Genomic DNA, 19670 nt, shown 5'->3' on the forward strand with positions numbered 1-19670 from the left:
GGCGCATTGCCTATAGCACAGACCTGTCACTTACCAGTAGGAGGAGCGCTGGCCGGTCACAGACATCGCAGCTCGCAGGTAAGTATAATGCTACTAAAAATTGCTAAGTAACCATGGCAACCAGGACTGCAGTAGCGTCCTGGTTGCCATGGTTAGCGATCGGAGCCCCAGCGATTAAACTGGGACTCCGATCGGAACTCTCCACTGCCACCAATGATGGGGGAACGTGATTTTAACTGGGGGGGGGGGAGATGTGAGACCGCACTGGCCACCAATGATGGGGAATTCGGAACGTGATTTTAAATGGGGGGGGGGAGAGGTGAGGCCGCACTGGCCACCAATGATGGGGGATTCGGAACGTGATTTTAACTGGGGGGGAAAGAGAGGGGAGGCCGCACTGGCCACCAATGAATATAATATTGGGGAGGGAGGGGGTCTGCCCCCTCCTGCCTGGCAGCACCTGATCTCTTACAGTGGGCTATGATACGCACAATTAACCCTTTAGGTGCGGCACCTGAGGGGTTAATTGTGCAGATCACAGCCCCCTGTAAAAGATCGGGTGCTGCCAGGCAGCAGGGGGCAGTCATGTACACAGTTCTCAGTATATTCTAACTTGAAGCGTCCCCATCACTATGGGAACGCCTCTGTGTTAGAATATACTGTCGGATATGAGTTTTCACGAAGTGAAAACTCATATCTGAAAAAGCTTTTATGCAGACGGATCTGTGATCCGTCTGTGTGAAAGTTGCCAACGGCCACAGATCACGGAAGCGGATGCCAATCTTGTGTGCATCCGTGTTTTTTCACGGACCCATTGACTTGAATGGGTCCGTGAACTGTTGTCCGTCAAAAAAATAGGACAGGTCATATTTTTTTGACGGACAGGAAACACGGATCATGGCCGCGGATGAACAACGGTGCATTTTCCGAGTTTTCAACGGACCCATTGAAAGTCAATGGGTCCGTAGAAAATCACGGAAAACGGAACAACGGTCACGGATGCACACAACGGTCGTGTGCATGAGGCCTTACTATCATAAGACTGGCCATGTGTATTCTGCAAAATGTGGACCGCACACGGTCCAGTATCAGTGTTTTGCGGATCTGCAATTTGCAGACCACAAAAGACATATAGCCGTCTGATGAGCCCTAAAACTGAGTTTTCGTTTTGTTTTTTTTCCAATTCCACCCCATTTGGAATGTTTTTCTGCTTCCCACTACATCCTATTATTAAATGGTGGCATTAGAAAGTATAACTTGTCCTGCAAAAAACAAGCCCTCATACGGCGATGTGAGTGGAAAAATAAAAAAAGTTATGGCAAAAATGAAAAATTGCCACATCAGAAAAGGGTTAAACATGCCAAGCGGTGCATGCAAATTACTACAGAGTAATCATAGGGGTGGTGCTGTTGTCCTGAATAGTCACACTAGCTGGCCTCTTTCATGCTTAATTAGAATCCCTCACAAGCCATCTTTGGTTGTATCTGGCTGATGTGCAGTAAAGCGAGGTACTGGCCTTTGCTATATCTGCACACTGTGCATAGTTCAGATTCCATCAGATAGCAAAACTTTTGCAATATTTAATCAGAAAATTTCCCCAAGTCCCATTCCCACTGTTTTCATAACTCAGATGTCACTGTAGAAGAAGCTGTCATTAATCCCTTAGTGACCACCCATACACCTTTTTACGGCAGTCACTAAGGGGCCTAAGTCGAAACGCTGCATGGGCCTTCCTAACTCTCACATTAGCATTAGTGCCAATCCAGGCTGTCTAACCCCTTACATGCCACGAGCAATAGCATCCACCACATGTAAGCGGTTACAGAGGGAGCAGATTCCCTCTGTATCTCATAGATACCCCACAAATGAGATGGCGGGGTGCCGATGTCAATGAATTCAGGCCGGGATCTAGTGTAGTCCTTAGGCTTGCCTCTCTGGTGCAGCCTATTGGTCAATGTTAGTATAACACTAACATCAAAATACATTACTCTGTAGGAATAGTGTAATGTATTTTAGAATTTATTAAAAGACCACCAATTAAAGTCCCCTTTTGGGACTATTAAATGGTTAAAAAAAAGTAGAAAACATAAAATTAAAAAATTCCAAGCAAAAAAAAATAATTGTAAGAATAAAATCTCTGCATATTTGGATTGCCGCGTCCATAGCGACCCTTACTAGGCAATAATCATGTAATTTATTCCGTGCGGTAAAAAAGAAACAACCAAAAATAGTGCTGCTTTTTGCTTAGTCGCCTCCAAAAAAAAAGGCCTCTTCATAACTTTGGTGGCTCCTCCACCAGTTCTAAATGTAAGACCGCTTTTTTGCTGTCTTACACTTAGACCTTTTTCTACTGCTCACACAGGTGTCAAAAATGGTAAATGAGACGGGCCTGCCAGCCCGTCCCCTTCCTGCCAACAATTTTTGACCTGGTGTGAGCGGGGAGAATTCGCAGATTTCGGCACAACTAAGCCCCCATATTGCTACATAGTTGGAAATTTTAAAAAAAGTTATAGCTCTTGGAAGACAATGGTGGAAAAATGAAAAGAATCTCCTGGTCATTAAGACCCTAAGGGGTAGCATTAGATATCAACAGATCCAAAAATCGAAAAAACAATTTCTATTTTATCATTACAATAAATGATAAATTAAAGGGGCTATCCCATGAATTAAAAACAAAAATATCTATAAGAACACACACCATTATGTTAAAGGGGTTATCCAACCCTTTAATGACCCCCCAATGACCAGACCCCTTGTATACATTATACTTACCTGCATGGCTGCCGCTGCATCACCCCGTTCCGCGAATCAAAACATCCGGTGACAGGGGGGAGCAGCCAATAGCAGGCCGCGACGGGAACGAGCCTTCCTAGGGTCACCCGCGATGCTAGGGGAGACTCGTTCTCATCCCGGCCTGCTATTGGCTGCCCCCCATCGCCGGATGTTTTGATCCAATGCGTTGAGGAGATGCAGCGGCGGCTGTGCAGGGATCAGGAAAGACGCTGGTGTCGGGCAGCAGGGTAAGTATAACCAGTATGAGGGGCCTGGGTATTTCAGGGAGCATTATAGGGCTTGCATAACCCCTTTAATGTCTAGAATGGGAGCCCCTGTTCTCCTGTTTGAATGGGGTGTTGGGCACGAATGCATGCTGCTGCTTCTGTTTACTCTTTGGGACTTGTACTTGACTATCTTTGATAGTCCCATAGAGTTGAATGGATCAGCAGCATGCATGCATATCCATCACTCCATGCAGATGGGGGAACATAGACCCCCTTCTAATAATCAGCAGGGATCCCAACAGTTGGATCCCTGGCGATCAGACATTTATCTCCATCCTGTGAATAGGGGATACATTGTAACAGGATTACTCCTTTTAGGTGTTCATGTGATCTTATCTTTTTTTTTATTTTTTATATCATATACGATATTCATCCATCTCCACTTTTCCTATATAACTGCTATAGTTCATAATTTTGGTCCTTGAAGACCATCTATGAACCTCTTGAACCAACATGGAACTAAATATTATTTTAACCCACAGACCAAAACTCTTAGGCCCCTTTTTCACACGGGTGAGTTTTCCGCATGGGTGCAATGCGTGACGTGAACATATAGCACCCACACTGAATCCTGACCCATTCATTTCAATCAGTCTGTGTACATGAGCCTTTTTTTTTCACGCATCAGTTCTGCGTTGCTTGAAAAACGCAGCATGTTCTATATTCTGCGTTTTTCACGCAGCCCTGACCCCATAGAAGTGAATGGGGCTTCAGTGAAAAATGCATTGCATCCGGAAGCAAGTGCGGATGCAATGCGTTTTTCACTGATGGTTGCTAAGAGATGTTGTTTGTAAACCTTCAGTTCACGCGCGTGAAAAATGCATCAAAACGCGGACAAAACTGACTGAACTTGCTTGAGTTTCACTGAACGCACCGTGAACGTATCCGGACGTAATCCGTCACACTCGTGTGAAAGAGGCCTTACATTGATACCACTAGCTGTTAAACTAGAAGTTGGATAAACAATGGCCCAGATTTACTAACTTGTCTGTGTCAAATCTGTCTAAAAAAGTGGCACAAATTTGCACAATTTGGCGCATCTATGGTTTCTACACTTTTTTTTCCGACATGCTCAACAAGTGATGCAGGGGTCAACAGGAAGTTGGTGGAGCTTCATGGGGAAATGGGCAGGGCCTAAGTTGCGTCATTGAGCTCCACCATTTTGGCACAATTCTGGTGTAAAAATCTCTAATTAAGCCAACCAATAGGTGGTATAGAGTCCAAAAAAGTGTCCCTGCATCATATTTATCATCCAGCCTAAATCCTTGTGATAAATCTGGGTCAGATCTAGACAGCATGTCTTAGCTTACATGATCTTTAGGATTAGTAAATCTGGGCCAATGTCCTCAACAGTGGTGTGTCACACATGTGGTTTAAATGCAGTTTTTTGAGTCAAAGTCGGAGGAGTACTAACCCCCCTTTTTTTATATTTTCCACTACTGTTGAATCCACCAGTGCTGAGCAAATTTCCCAGAATTATTTTGGGATCTGATTCAGTCAAATTGGCTTTCTGGTTCAATTCTGTCCGAATCAAAAGTACCCTAACTGCCCTGAAAAGTTGTGTATGACACTTTGAGATATCAAAGAACTGTATCCAACCGCTTTTTAAGCTCTTTAACCCTTTGAACCCCGGAGATTTTTTTTATTTTTGTGTTTTCATTTTTCACTCATTTTCAGGGCTTTTTTTTTTGCGGGACAAGTTGCACTTTCTAATGCCACCATTTAATATTGAATGCAACGTAATAGTGAGCTGGAAAAAATTCCAAATGTAGTGTCATTGAAAAACAAAATGCAATTCTGTAACAGTTTTTTTTTACAGCGGTAACAGTGACCTGTTACTTTCATTCTCCAGGTCAGTGATACCACATATATGTATAGTTTTTTTTTTTTTTTCATTGCCATATTCTGACCCCTTTAACTTTTTTATAGTTATGTATTATGTTTATGGAGCTGTGTTAGGGCTCATTTTTCGCGGGGTCATCTGTACTTTTCATTGATACCATTTTGGTATGTGTATGAGGTGATCACTTTTTATTAAATTTTTTTGTAGGAGGTCTAGAAACCAAAAAAAAAAAGGCGAATCAGATATTTTCTTTATTTTTTTTCTGTTTCTGTTTGCCGTATGTAATAAATATTTTAGATCTTATTAGTACTAGCGTTGACCATGATGTGTATTTAAAAAAAAAAATTTGGATCTTTTTAAAAACTTTTTGTTTGTTTTTTACACTACAGCAATCATCAGAATGCTTCTCTTGCATGATCATTGGAGTCTATAGGGATTATACTATGTTTCTATGGAGATCAATAGGAACTAATATGCGGCAGCCTCTTGTCACTCAGGAGGACACTGCACGTTGCATCTGGCTCTCCTGATCCTTACCAGGGGGAGCCATAACACACCCGGATGGCCTGGGTGTCTGCTGTGTGAAACAGCAGGCACCTGGTTGCTATGGTGCCTGCTCCGCCCCAGACTGAACACCATCTTTAAAGACCCAACATGTGACATACTATTACGTCACATGTCGAGAAAGGGTTAACCCCTTCCTGACCAGCGTCGTATTTGTTTGGCGCTGGCCATGTCTTTAAAAATGGCACAATTGCTGCGGGATGGTTTTCAAGGTTTTTATTATTTAATCAGTTTAAAAACGCAAGAAAAACTATACATATAAGGTATTGCTGCATTTATATTTCCCTGGAGAATGAAAGTGATCAGTTTTATCGCATATCGAACGTTGTAAATAAAATAAAATAAAACTATAAAACTGTGGCGGAATTGCTTTTTTGTTTCCAATTCCCCCCCATTTGGATTTTTTTTTCCTGCTTCCCACTACATTATATGCCACAATAAATGGTGGCGTTGGAAAGTACAACTTGACCTGCAAAAAACAAGTCCTCATATGGCTATGTGAACGGAAAAGTAATAGTTATGGCTCTGGGAAGCAGGGAGCACAAAACGAAAACTCAATAACAAAAAAACCTCTGGGGTAGAAAGATACTGCCTAGTGTGTGCACTCTAGTGAGCACACACTAGGCGACAGGCGTCATGGGGGCAACCCACATGTAGCATCTCCTGCCTCCAACCCATCAGGAACTACATGTGATGTATCCATTTTCTTTGCCCTATCTTGTACAGCCAGCCTTATTTTTTTTTAATTATCAGTCTATATCTGGTGATCATCCTTCTCTGTTGCGTCTTATCTAACCTCTACCAATCCTCTGAAGAACCCACCTGGGGGAAACGCGTCGTGATGCCTAGAAAAGGTCTTATTGTTTAGAGTTTTTTCAGGGTGTATGAGGATAGGTACGAGGATGGGGGGTCGTCTCCGGGCAGAGGGTAGACTAGGGTTTCCACAGGGAAAGATTCCCCTGGTCCCCTGTTATACCCCTCCTCCCTACACTATACCATCCCCTATCTCCCTGATCGCTTTACGTTATTTATATCTCTTTATATGTATTGTGACTATCAATTGAGATCATATACCTACTCTACCATTAGGGTTTTCCACTTGTTGGTCCCTCTTGGTTACCTATATCTGCGGGTTTATTTTAAATGTAATAGAAATAAATTTGTGATTTTAAGGGTCCTTTTTCTTTTGTAATTATGATATTTTGTTAGGACACCTCTAGTATCCGTTACATCTTACTTCTTGTTTAGGTATATATCTTTGCTTTCCCTGGAAGAGATATATACTTCCTGGAGCCTAGTACCTATATGAGAGGAATCTTTAGGAAACAATCACCTGATCACCATTCCTATCACAATCTCACTGCCTTTAATTGGAGGGTGTTTTTGCCACTGTTTAGACAGTATTGGGGTTGTAAGTGCCTGCTACTTTAATGGCTCATAGCTGGTGTAGATTTCAGTTTCGGGGGCATGCACAGCACAAATATGCAACCGAGTTATTAACCCCTTTCCGCTGCTCCAACATAAAATTACGTTGGCTGTGGGGGTTTAAAGAAGGTGCCCGCTCACAAGTGCTGTGGGTGCCTTAGCCACGGGGGGCCTGCTGTTTTAAATAGCTAGCACCCGGGACTAATGTATGCGAATGACGATGACGTCCATTGCATACATTTAACCCCTCAGATGCCATAGTCAAATGTGACCACAGCATCTGGGAGGTAAAAGAAACTGTAGTATGCACTCCCAGCCATGTACTGGCTCCTCCTATCTGGGATCTTGGAGCCGGATGGTGTGTGCAGCAGCCTCAGTCCTTCTGCATGATTGGAGGCTGCTGCACGTAAGTTCCTATGAAGCTCCTGCCTACACCTGATTGCTTGTTAAAGTCCCCAACTTTTCCCCAAAATTAACCTGTTCGCTATCAGCACCATACATGTACGGTGATGGGCCGAGAAATTGTTACATGATCTTTTCTGAAAACAGTTTATTTAAAAATAAAACCACAACCCCCAATGGACTTATCTAATGCTAGTTGCCTCTGCACTACCATTATATACCTAAATCCTATGTATGTAATTAAATGAGATTATAAATGAAAACTACAATTCCATTGGAAACCCAAAAACTTTGTTACATTTTTACAATAGATTATTTAATTGGTTTAGGTTAGGCTTACATAAAGCTTTTTTGGAGGAGATTTTGAGGCAGATTTTTCTGCAGGTTTTTCAGCCAAAGTCAGAAGTGGGTTTGAATGAAATTGGGAATATAAAGGATTATACCATACTTCTCCTTGCTGCTAGACCCGCTTCTGGCTTTGGCTGAAAAACCTGCAGGAAAATCTGTCTCAAACCTCCTCCAAATAACTCTCTACCCTCATAGTTCATACTGTTTATTATAGTAACTTAACCCCTTCCCGACCCATGACGTACTACTACGTCATGGGAACCACTGCGTTCCCGCAATTTGATGTAACAGTATGTCATGGTGATCGCGCAGACACCGGAGCGGTGCGCGATCACTGCAGGGGCCCAGCAGTCCCTGGTAGCCGGGCCCCTGCTGTATCGTGCTGACTGCTACATAGAAGGGGTTTGTGTCGAGTGAGTGAGCGCATCGAGTCCCCGAGCTGCTGTGGCGGGGACCTGATGCATGACAAGGCAGCCCGATGCCGTGCAGAGGCTGCCAAATGCCTTGCACGGCATCGGGAACTGCTTTCTACAGGTGCCGAGGAGATCCAGCCTCAGGCTGGGTCTCCTAGGCAACCTGTTAGGCCTCTTTCACATGGGCGTCACGTTTTGGCTCAGGATGCATCCCGGGTGCATTGCGGCAAACCCGCGCGAGAAGGTACGCAATTTGCAATGCGTTTTGCACGCGCGTGATAAAAAACTGAATGTGTGACCCAGAGATACCGAATGCTGAAATGTTACTCAATCAACTACGGCAAATATTCCACTTAGAATGGTTAGATGCCCTTACTAGAAAAGAAATCCTGGGGGAAAAAACTTTATAAGACTTGGAGAAAGTTTATTTTGGAGCATATTCCAGATTCTGAATACAGTACATTGATGGAGCCATTCCAACTGACTTCATGGTATCTACTAGAGGATCTAAAGGGTCAACTAGGTAGATTGAAAATATGAGGTTGAGGACTGCCCTATCTTGAATGAGATCTGTGATTAGTGAAGCATGTCTATGCGGAAGAGGTAGATCAGGCGAGCGGGTGGGATATCTGGAGAGGTGGGGGGTAGAGGGGATCCGAGGGGGGGGGGGAATAAATGTGTTAAAAAAAAAAAATTTGTCATGTTGCCAGATTGTATTAACCAACTTGTACTGACAATACTGCACTGTATAATGCATTGGATATGTGAGCCTTTCCGAATGTATTATTGCACTTGCCTCTTTATGACATGACTATAATAAAATATTTAAAAAAAAACAACTGAATGTGGTACCCAGACCCAAACTTCTTCACTGGAGTTCAGGTTTGGGTTCAAGATTGTGTAGATGTAATTATTTTCCCTTATAACATGGTTATAAGGGAAAATAATAGCATTCTTAATACAGAATGCTTAGTAAAATAGGGCTGGAGGGGTTAAAAATTTTTTTTAAAATAATTTAACTCACCTCATCCACTTGTTCGCGCAGCCCGGCCCCTCTTCTGTTTTCTTCTTTGCTGATCTGTGAGGAAAAGGACCTGTGGTGTCGTCACTGCACTCATCACATGGTCCATCACCATGGTGATGGATCATGTGATGGACCATGTGATGAGTGCAGTGACATCACCACAGGTCCTTTTCCTCAAAGAAGAAGAAAGAAGAGAACAAGTGGATGAGGTGAGTTAAATTTTTATTTTATTTTTTTTAACCCCTCCAGCCCTATTTTACTAAGCATTCTATATTAAGAATGCTATTATTTTCCCTTATAACCATGTTATAAGGGAAAATAATAATGATCGGGTTCCCATCCCGATCGTCTCCTAGCAACCGTGCGTGAAAATCGCACCGCATTCGCACTTGCTTGCTTCACTTCTATTGGGCCTGCGTTGCGTGAAAAACGCACAAAATAGAGCATGCTGCGATTTTCCTGCAACCCACAAGTGATGCGTGAAAATCACAGATTATGTGCACAGCCCCATTGAAATGAATGGGTCCAGATTCAGTGCGGGTGCAATGTGTTCACCTCATGTATTGCACCTGCATGGAAATCTCACCCGTGTGAAAGAGGCCTTAGTGTATGACATACAGATGTGATAAAATTAATAAAGTAAAAAAGAAGAAAAAAAAATGCCACTTTGCCCTTATTTTATAATAAAAAAATAAAAAAAATAAAAAAAACACACATATTAGGTATCGCCGCGTCCATGACTGGCTCTATAAATATATCACATGATCAACCCTGTCCGATAAACACCATTAAAAAAAACCTGGTGTAAAAAAAAGCCTTTTTTGTCACCTTACATCACAAAAAGTGCAACACCAAGCGTTTAAAAAGGCATATGTCCCACAAAATGGTATCAATAAAAGTGTCACCTCATCCCGCAAAAATTGAGCCCCTACCTAAGACAATTGCCCAAAAAATAAAAAAACTATAGCTCTCAGAACATGGAGACACTAAAACATAATTTTTTTTATTTCAAAACTGCTATTGTACTAAAGTGAAAAACATAAAAAGTATATACATATTAGGTATCGCCACGTCCGTAACAACCAGCTCTATAAAAATATCACATGACCTAACCCCTCAGGTGAACACCGTAAGAAAAAAAAAATGTGTAAAAGCCATTTTTGTCACATTACATCACAAAAATTGCAACAGCAAGTGATCAAAAAGGCGTAAGCCCCCCAAAATAGTATCAATCAGACAGTCACCTCATCCCGCAAAAATAATAGACCATAACTAAGAGAATCGGTCAAAAATTTAAAAAGCTATGGCTCTCAGACTATGGATACACTAAAATATCATTATTTCGGTTTCAAAAATGCTATTATTGTGTAAAACTTAAATAAATAAGAAAAAGTAGACATATTGGGTATTGCCACGTCCATAACGATCTGCTATATAAAAAAGTCACATGACCTAATCCCTCAGGTAAACGCTGTAAAAATAAATAAATAAAAGCTTTGCCAAAACAACCAATTTTTTGGACACCTTGCCCCATAAAGTGTAATAATGACTGTATACGGCCAGCTTTTTGTACCACACCTTCGTTTTACGCATGGCACTGTAGGGCTTCAGAACTTGATCAGACAGATCAACCCCTCCCATGTGCCTGTTGTAATCAAGGATACAGTCTGGCTTGTTGACAGTGGTAGTGGTACCTCGCACTCGGGCTGGAGAACTGGTGTGAGTGAGAATGGTGGTCAGTACAAGGACATCCCGCTTGTCCTTGTACTTAAACGCCAGGATGTTCTCATGGCAGAAAGCCTTACTGTCGCCTTTTTGGAGTAGTTGCCCTACCAGGCTTCTCAGATTTTTTGCGTACTGTGCCGCAAGCCACAGTACCTCTGACTTTTAGGGACATGAATAGGGGTATGCTGGTATAATAGTTATCCACATAGAAGTGGTAACCCTTATCCAGCAGTGGGTGCAGTAAGTCCCACACTATCTTCCCAGTAACTCCTAGGATGGGGGACATTCAGGGGGTTGTATCCGGGAATCTTTGCCCTCATAAACCCGGAACCTGTAGGTGTACCCGAAGGTACTCTCGCACAGCTTGTACATTTTAATTCCGTACCGTGCCCGCTTGCTGGTGAGGTACTGGCGGAATGTAACCCTTCCTTTAAAATATACAAGGGACTTGTCTATGCTAACTTCTTTTTCTGGGGTGAACACCTCTGTAAATTTGGAGTTGAGGTGCTCCAGGAGGGGTCTTATTTTGAATAGATGGTCATTTGAGGGGGGGGGGGGGCACTGTGTTTATCATTATAATGTAGGAATTTCAAAATGGATTCAAATCTTGAGCGGGACATGGCCATATTGTAAATTGGAGTGTTGTACAAGACATCTGAACTCCAATATTGTCTCATTTAGTTTTATTTTTTGCCAGGCCCATATGCAGCAACATCCCCCAAAATGTCATAATGCCGGCTGCATTTACTGGGGTCCAACCTAGGGGTCTAGCACATGCGGATGTCGGGTTTTGAGCTATAAACTGCTATAAATTTGTTTGGGTCACCATCAAATTTATTAATTAGTCAGAGAAAAAGATTTAGAAAAAATCTATTTCTGTGAAGCCCGTGCAGTCAATCTGAATTCCAGATTTTCCCACAAACTCTGGAATTTGGGGCTCATATTCCTCAGGCGGTGTGGTCCATAGGGGATTACTAGGGGGAAAGCTACTTCATCTCTCCTGGGACGTCTCCTTGAGGGTCCCTCATCACCAGATGACGATGATGGAGTAGAGGAATGTGGCTTATGCCTCTTCAGCGGAGTACATTCTCTGGGATGAATGGGACATTTTTATTTTTTTGGGTGTGTGTAAAATGAAAAGTGTCAGGGGGGTGTATGTAGTGATTTAACACGTGAGGGGGCTTGCAATGAATTTAAAATAAAATTTACGATGAAGGAAAAGAGAAAAAGATAAGTGAAAGAATAAGAAAAAAAATTTGAAATAAAAGGCTCAAAAAAAAAAAAAAGCACTCAAACCTGAGCAGACGCTGTCAGTAATTGACACTACTGACCGGGACTCAGCAGGTGCCGTACCCACGCACGCAGATGGCACGTGCATGGGTTTAAAAATCCAACCTAGTACTAACAAAAATTGACATATATATATATATATATACAGGGAGTGCAGAATTATTAGGCAAGTTGTATTTTTGAGGATTAATTTTATTATTGAACAACAACCATGTTCTCAATGAACCCCAAAAACTCATTAATATCAAAGCTGAATATTTTTGGAAGTAGTTTTTAGTTTGTTTTTAGTTTTAGCTATTTTAGGGGGATATCTGTGTGTGCAGGTGACTATTACAGTGCATAATTATTAGGCAACTTAACAAAAAACAAATATATACCCATTACAATTATTTATTTTTACCAGTGAAACCAATATAACATCTCAACATTGACAAATATACATTTCTGACATTCAAAAACAAAACAAAAACAAATCAGTGACCAATATAGCCACCTTTCTTTGCAAGGACACTAAAAAGCCTGCCATCCATGGATTCTGTCAGTGTTTTGATCTGTTCACCATCAACATTGCGTGCAGCAGCAACCACAGCCTCCCAGACACTGTTCAGAGAGGTGTACTGTTTTCCCTCCTTGTAAATCTCACATTTGATGATGGACCACAGGTTCTCAATGGGGTTCAGATCAGGTGAACAAGGAGGCCATGTCATTAGATTTTCTTCTTTTATACCCTTTCTTGCCAGCCACGCTGTGGAGTACTTGGACGCGTGTGATGGAGCATTGTCCTGCATTAAAATCATGTTTTTCTTGAAGGATGCAGACTTCTTCCTGTACCACTGCTTGAAGAAGGTGTCTTCCAGAAACTGGCAGTAGGACTGGGAGTTGAGCTTGACTCCATCCTCAACCTGAAAAGGCCCCACAAGCTCATCTTTGATGATACCAGCCCAAACCAGTACTCCACCTTGCTGGCGTCTGAGTCGGACTGGAGCTCTCTGCCCTTTACCAATCAAGCCACGGGCCCATCCATCTGGCCCATCAAGACTCACTCTCATTTCATCAGTCCATAAAACCTTAGAAAAATCAGTCTTGAGATATTTCTTGGCCCAGTCTTGACGTTTCAGCTTGTGTGTCTTGTTCAGTGGTGGTCGTCTTTCAGCCTTTCTTACCTTGGCCATGTCTCTGAGTATTGCACACCTTGTGCTTTTGGGCACTCCAGTGATGTTGCAGCTCTGAAATATGGCCAAACTGGTGGCAAGTGGCATCTTGGCAGTTGCACGCTTGACTTTTCTCAGTTCATGGGCAGTTATTTTGCGCCTTGGTTTTTCCACACGCTTCTTGCGACCCTGTTGACTATTTTGAATGAAACGCTTGATTGTTCGATGATCACGCTTCAGAAGCTTTGCAATTTTAAGAGTGCTGCATCCCTCTGCAAGATATCTGACTATTTTTGACTTTTCTGAGCCTGTCAAGTCCTTCTTTTGACCCATTTTGCCAAAGGAAAGGAAGTTGCCTAATAATTATGCACACCTGATATAAGGTGTTGATGTCATTAGACCACACCCCTTCTCATTACAGAGATGCACATCACCTAATATGCTTAATTGGTAGTAGGCTTTCGAGCCTATACAGCTTGGAGTAAGACAACATGCATAAAGAGGATGATGTGGTCAAAATACTAATTTGTCTAATAATTCTGCACGCAGTGTACAGCACAGACCAAAAGTTTGGACACACCTTCTCATTCAAAGAGTTTTCTTTATTTTCATGACTATGAAGGCATCAAAACTATGAATTAACACATGTGGAATTATATACATAACAAACAAGTGTGAAACAACTGAAAATATGTCATATTCTAGGTTCTTCAAAGTAGCCACCTTTTGCTTTGATTACTGCTTTGCACACTCTTGGCATTCTCTTGATGAGCTTCAACAGGTAGTCCCCTGAAATGGTCTTCCAACAGTCTTGAAGGAGTTCCCAGAGATGCTTAGCACTTGTTGGCCCTTTGCCTTCACTCTGCGGTCCAGCTCGCCCCAAACCATCTTTTCTTTACTTAGCTGCTTTTTTCTTGCCATAATACAAATTCTAACAGTCTGTTCAGTAGGACTATCAGCTGTGTATCCAACTGACTTCTCCTCAACGCAACTGATGGTCCCAACCCCATTTATAAGGCAAGAAATCCCACTTATTAAACCTGACAGGGCACACCTGTGAAGTGAAAACCATTTCAGGGGACTACCTCTTGAAGCTCATCAAGAGAATGCCAAGAGTGTGCAAAGCAGTAATCAAAGCAAAAGGTGGCTACTTTGAAGAACCTAGAATATGACATATTTTCAGTTGTTTCACACTCATTTGTTATGTATATAATTCCACATGTGTTAATTCATAATTTTGATGCCTTCAGTGTGAATCTACAATTTTCATAGTCATGAAAATAAAGAAAACTCTTTGAATGAGAAGGAGGGTCCAAACTTTTGGTCTGTACAGTATATATATATATATATATATATATATATATATCGCACTGAAAAAAACACAAGTGCTGATCAGCACTTGCCAGTCACAGCTCGCACACAGAAAAAGTGGTGCAGAGCTGGAAAAGCAATAAAAAATAAAAATAAAAAAAGCAGACACAGGGAATATGGGGATCTGAAACTGCTGCAGATGAGCCAAAGATCACTACAGCTGTTCCAGATGTTGTTCTTCTTCTGAAAGTAGTGAAAACCACTGATTTAGGTGGTAATACCACAAGTCCCAGCAGCACAGTGGGGAACAAGTCATCTCTACAAGCAGTCACCATGCTAGAATGACTGCCTGCAGAGAGGAATCAACTGTTCTTTCAGCTGCATAGTGCTGCCATTGGCTGGAGCGTTGTTCCAGCCAATCGCAGCGCTAGGAGGTGACATGGGCTGATGTAATCAGCCCCAATCACCTCCGTCCCAGCCACCAGTAGCACCACAGATTCTCTAATAGTAGTATAACGCTGCCATTGGCTGGAATGTTGCTCCAGCCAATCGCAGCGCTGGGCAGGGACACCTGTGTCTGGTGTCCCCTCCCTGACCTATGAGGAGACATGGGCTGATGTCTTCAGCCCCTCCCACCTCTAGCCTAGCCCCCCTGCAACTCCATACATTGCCGGCGCTGCGATGGGCCGGTCTTCACTAACCGGCCAATCGCAGCGATCGGGGCTGCAGGGGGGCGGAAAGACTCCTCCTCGCCCTCAGCTAAGATGGCTGCCTTCCGATTAGTGCAGCCATCTTATGCATCGCGCGGTGACCGGAGTTAACCATGACGTACTATTACGTCATAATGCTGGAACGCACTGGCTTCCATGACGTTATAGTACGTCATGTGTCAAGAAGGGGTTAATCTCCTGCAGTGAGAGAGTAAAAAACGAATTCTTGCTCCGGCGCTTCAAAACCAGTATGGACAATCTTGAGTGAAAAATCTTCTTTATTTCATAAAAATGCGCACAGGATAAGAACAACGCGTTTCGGGGAGGCTATAGTCCCCTTCATCAGGTTAGCATTGATAATCTAATTATTAATGCTAACTTGAAGAAGGGGACTATAGCCTCCCTGAAACATGTTGTTCTTATCCTATGTGCATTTTAATGAAATAAAGAATAATTTGCACTCAAGCTTGTCCATACTGGTTTTGAAGCACCTGAGCAGGAATTCGTTTTTTACTCTCTCAAAGCACCTTTTGAAGGGACTGGACATCCCTTTCCAAAGGAACTACAACCTGCGACGGCACACCAGTCGATCTTGTTTTAGAAGCCTACAATAGGGTTGTGCCTATAGTAGCACAACCCCACAAGGTGAGCCTCCATTTGCACACTGTTTACACCCCTTTTCATTGAGCTCTAGGCACGTCCACACAACAAAGAATTAATCTCCTGCAGTGGCATGGATGGATGTTTTGCTCCTGTGTGAGATAGGAGCAAACTGTCTTGTATTTTCCAATATTTTTTTTATGCATCTTTATTTAGTTTGGAAACAGATTTCTATTTTTTTTGTTTGTTCTTTGCTTCTTTCATCTTTCAGCTCTGGTAGGACAAAATCAATAGAACTTATTTCGCCAAACCATAGTAATAAAACATACTGGCCCAAATGTCTGGCTTCTATTTGTCCCTATGTTGTGCTTTCTTCCTGTTCTCGTGTTAATCAGTTTAGCAGTGTCATCAGCTTTAATAACAAAATGAGCCAACAACCCCACCAGAGGCTGAACATGTGCAGCAGGTCCAACATGAACACTGCTGATAATTAGACAGGTAGGCATGCTGTGGAGGCAACGGAATTAATACTGTGTATATTTTCCACTAAACACAGCCTCTTATGTCCGTCAACAGCTGCCTCTTGAGCAGGGACACCGAATGTATGCTTAGTTTGGCAAAACATGAGTAAAGTGGCAAGAGAGATGCCTTAAGAGACACGTCCTTGTAATCCAAGTACTATGGGTGGATGGTTTTTTTAACCTTTTACAACATTGATTTTGCAGGCGTACTCATTTCAACAAAAAATATAAAATCACAGTTTTGATTAAATAGCACAGGAGCAATGAATCATCACATCTATCAGTGTTGATAACAAATCATCTTACTACTACTTGGGTAATTTTGAAGATTCTTTTTTCTAAAAATGTTGAATACATTTGGGGTAGAATTATGTTAAAGAACCGTGTGTGTGTATTATGTATATGTATATATATATATATATATATATATATATATGTGTGTGTGTGTGTGTGTATATATATATATATATATATATATTTATATATACACACACACAATATATGAACTCACATCGACAGGCAAAGCACAGAAATTTTGCAGAGCCTATTTTGTATGTGTTAAAATGTCTAAAGATGACTTTGCTGAGCTTTCTGAGAAATGCAGTGAGTTCCGGTAATTTAAGTCAAATAAAAAAAACTTGGTTTTTTTAAATGATAAAGATGTGGGAAGATAATAGACCCATTTAGTATCCTCACTTGATGTATGACGGTGGATTGATGAGTAATTCCCAAAACATTTTGCTGGTGGTTTAATACATAGCATCATTACCAAAAGAAAAGACCAAAAGAATTGCAAAGGACAAGACACTGAGATTGCGTTCCCCATTTGCCTTTTAAGGAAGCATGTCTTTGATGAGATATAGCTGCAGGCTGTGGTTTTACATTTTATGTCAGCTACCTTTGTATGGAACTCATTACTGATGCCGAGTTCTGTTTTAATTCACACTTCTCCGCTAATCAATTACAGCGTTTATCCATTAATCAGGTATTTTGACAGGGTCAATAACTGCTTTTCACTTTTGTGATCTTCTTCCATGTTACTCAGTAAATAATAACAGTCAGTAGACTTGTTAGGAAGGGCAGCTTTTTCCCAGGCTTTGGACTTCATGGACTGATAACAGCTTGCTTCAGTGTGTGTAATACAGAAGAAATGGGATTCGCTCACCACTCTTGTCATAAGCTTGTAGACCTGGGTGCAAGGAGAATTCATGAACCAGTGACTGAGACAGGCATTTACGTGGAATTCCAATGTAAAAAAAGTGATGTCTCCTGCACTCCTTAAAAATCATTAGTTTATTGTAAATGTATTAATAAGCAAACAAAAGAAAAAAAAAGGCATGGTGTTAAACAGGCAGGAAGTGCTCAAGCCCATATGCAGTTGTGCATATATATACAGGGGAGCAAATCCTGCACTTGTGGCCCATTGCTAATGGCGATCCCCAGAAAAAATGCATACAGTGGAGGATGCCCGCGGCGGACCACAAGTACCACAATAGACATCCTACACAAGATAACAATTATGTGGATGTGATAATAAATATAACAATATAATAATAGCAAAGACAGGTGCACTCTGCACTAAGCTGTCAAACTGATGATAAAATTGAGAGATTAGCCAACATGTCCTACTAGTAGGACTTGTCTGAGCCCGAGCACAAGGTTTCTCAAGTAGCTCGGGTCCTAACACTCACCTACCTGTGCCATGTGGGCAATACCAGGAGCCAGTGGGCAAATTACAGGAGCATGAGGCCGACTCACAAACAACTCACCAGTTACCTCCAGCATGTAGCCATGCTAGCAATGGGAGGAGGGAGGAGTCTGCGAGTCCCACTCAAGACTGGCTGATAAGGCCCAGGCCTCACAGGTGCACCTAAATGTGGCCTGTAGATGGAAAACAGGTACATTTAAATTGGAGTTTATACGCCTCCAGGCATCTCTATAAATACAAACTGAACAGAATGGCGTGGCATTAACCAACAGGAAGTGCTCAAACCCACATGCAGTTGTGCATATATATATAGGGGAGCAAATCCTGCACTTGTGGCCCGTTGCTAATGACGATCCCCAGCAAAAATGCATACAGTGGAGGATGCCCGCAGCGGACCACAAGTACCACAATATACATCCTACATAAGATAGCAATTATGTGGATGTGATAATCAATATAACAATATAACAAAATAATAGCAAAGACAGGTGCACTCTGCGGTCTTACTAAACCCTCAAACTGATTTTAAAATTGAGAGATTAGCCAACATATCCTACCGTGTAGGACATGTCTGAGCCCGAGCACCGCGCCAAGGTTTCTCAAGTAGCTCAGGTCCTAACACTCACCTACCTGTGCCATGTGGGCAATACCAGGAGCCAGTGGGCAAATTACAGGAGCATGAGGCCGACTCACAAACAACTCACCAGTTACCTCCAGCATGTAACCATGCTAGCAATGGGAGGATGGAGGAGTCTGCGAGTCCCACTCAAGACTGGCTGGTATGGCCCAGGCCTCACAGGTGCACCTAAATGTGGCCTGTAGATGGAAAACAGGCTCATTTAAATTGGAGTTTATACGCCTCCAGACATCTCTATATACAAACAAATGAAAAAAATGGCATGGTGTTAAACAGGCAGGAAGTGCTCAAACCCATATGCAGTTGTGCATAAATATACAGGGGAGCAAATCCTGCACTTGTGGCCCATTGCTAATGGCGATCCCCAGCAAAAGTGCATACAGTGGAGGATGCCCGCGGCGGACCACAAGTACCACAATAGACATCCTACACAAGATAACAATTATGTGGATGTGATAACCAATATAACAATCTAATAACAACAAGGACAGGTGCACTCTGCAGACTTACTAAGCCCTCAAACTAATGATAAAATTGAGAGATTAGCCAACATGTCCTACTAGGAGGACAATTCTGAGCCCGAGCCCCGCTCCAAGGTTTCTCAAGTAGCTCGGGTCCTAACACAAATGTATAAACACCTTGTACAAAAGGATAAAAAAATAAAAAAATATGCATTTTGGACACAGTCAGACTTGTCCTTACTAATTGTATGATTATGCCATGAATAAAGTCACATCTTAGGGTGGGTTCACATCAGCGTTATGAATTCCGTTATTGCATTCTTTTCCATCCTGCATAACGGCCTTTATGCTTGCCTATAGACCTCTATTATGACGGATCAAAACGGAATGCCTCTAAAGGTTTCTGTTTTGAATTCCGACTTACGAATTCCCTTATTTCCTGTTATAACCATGTTATAACGGAAAGCAAAAACAGAAT

The 19670-nt window shown here is 42.1% G+C and overlaps 1 protein-coding gene across 1 annotated transcript in view; it reads left to right on the plus strand.

The window, feature by feature from the left end:
• CLYBL (citramalyl-CoA lyase) overlaps nucleotides 1–19670 on the plus strand; it is a 453107-nt gene that overhangs the window by 140675 nt on the left and 292762 nt on the right.

This window comes from Bufo bufo, chromosome 3, assembly GCF_905171765.1.
Source record: "Bufo bufo chromosome 3, aBufBuf1.1, whole genome shotgun sequence".
Taxonomy (NCBI): Eukaryota; Metazoa; Chordata; class Amphibia; order Anura; family Bufonidae; genus Bufo; species Bufo bufo.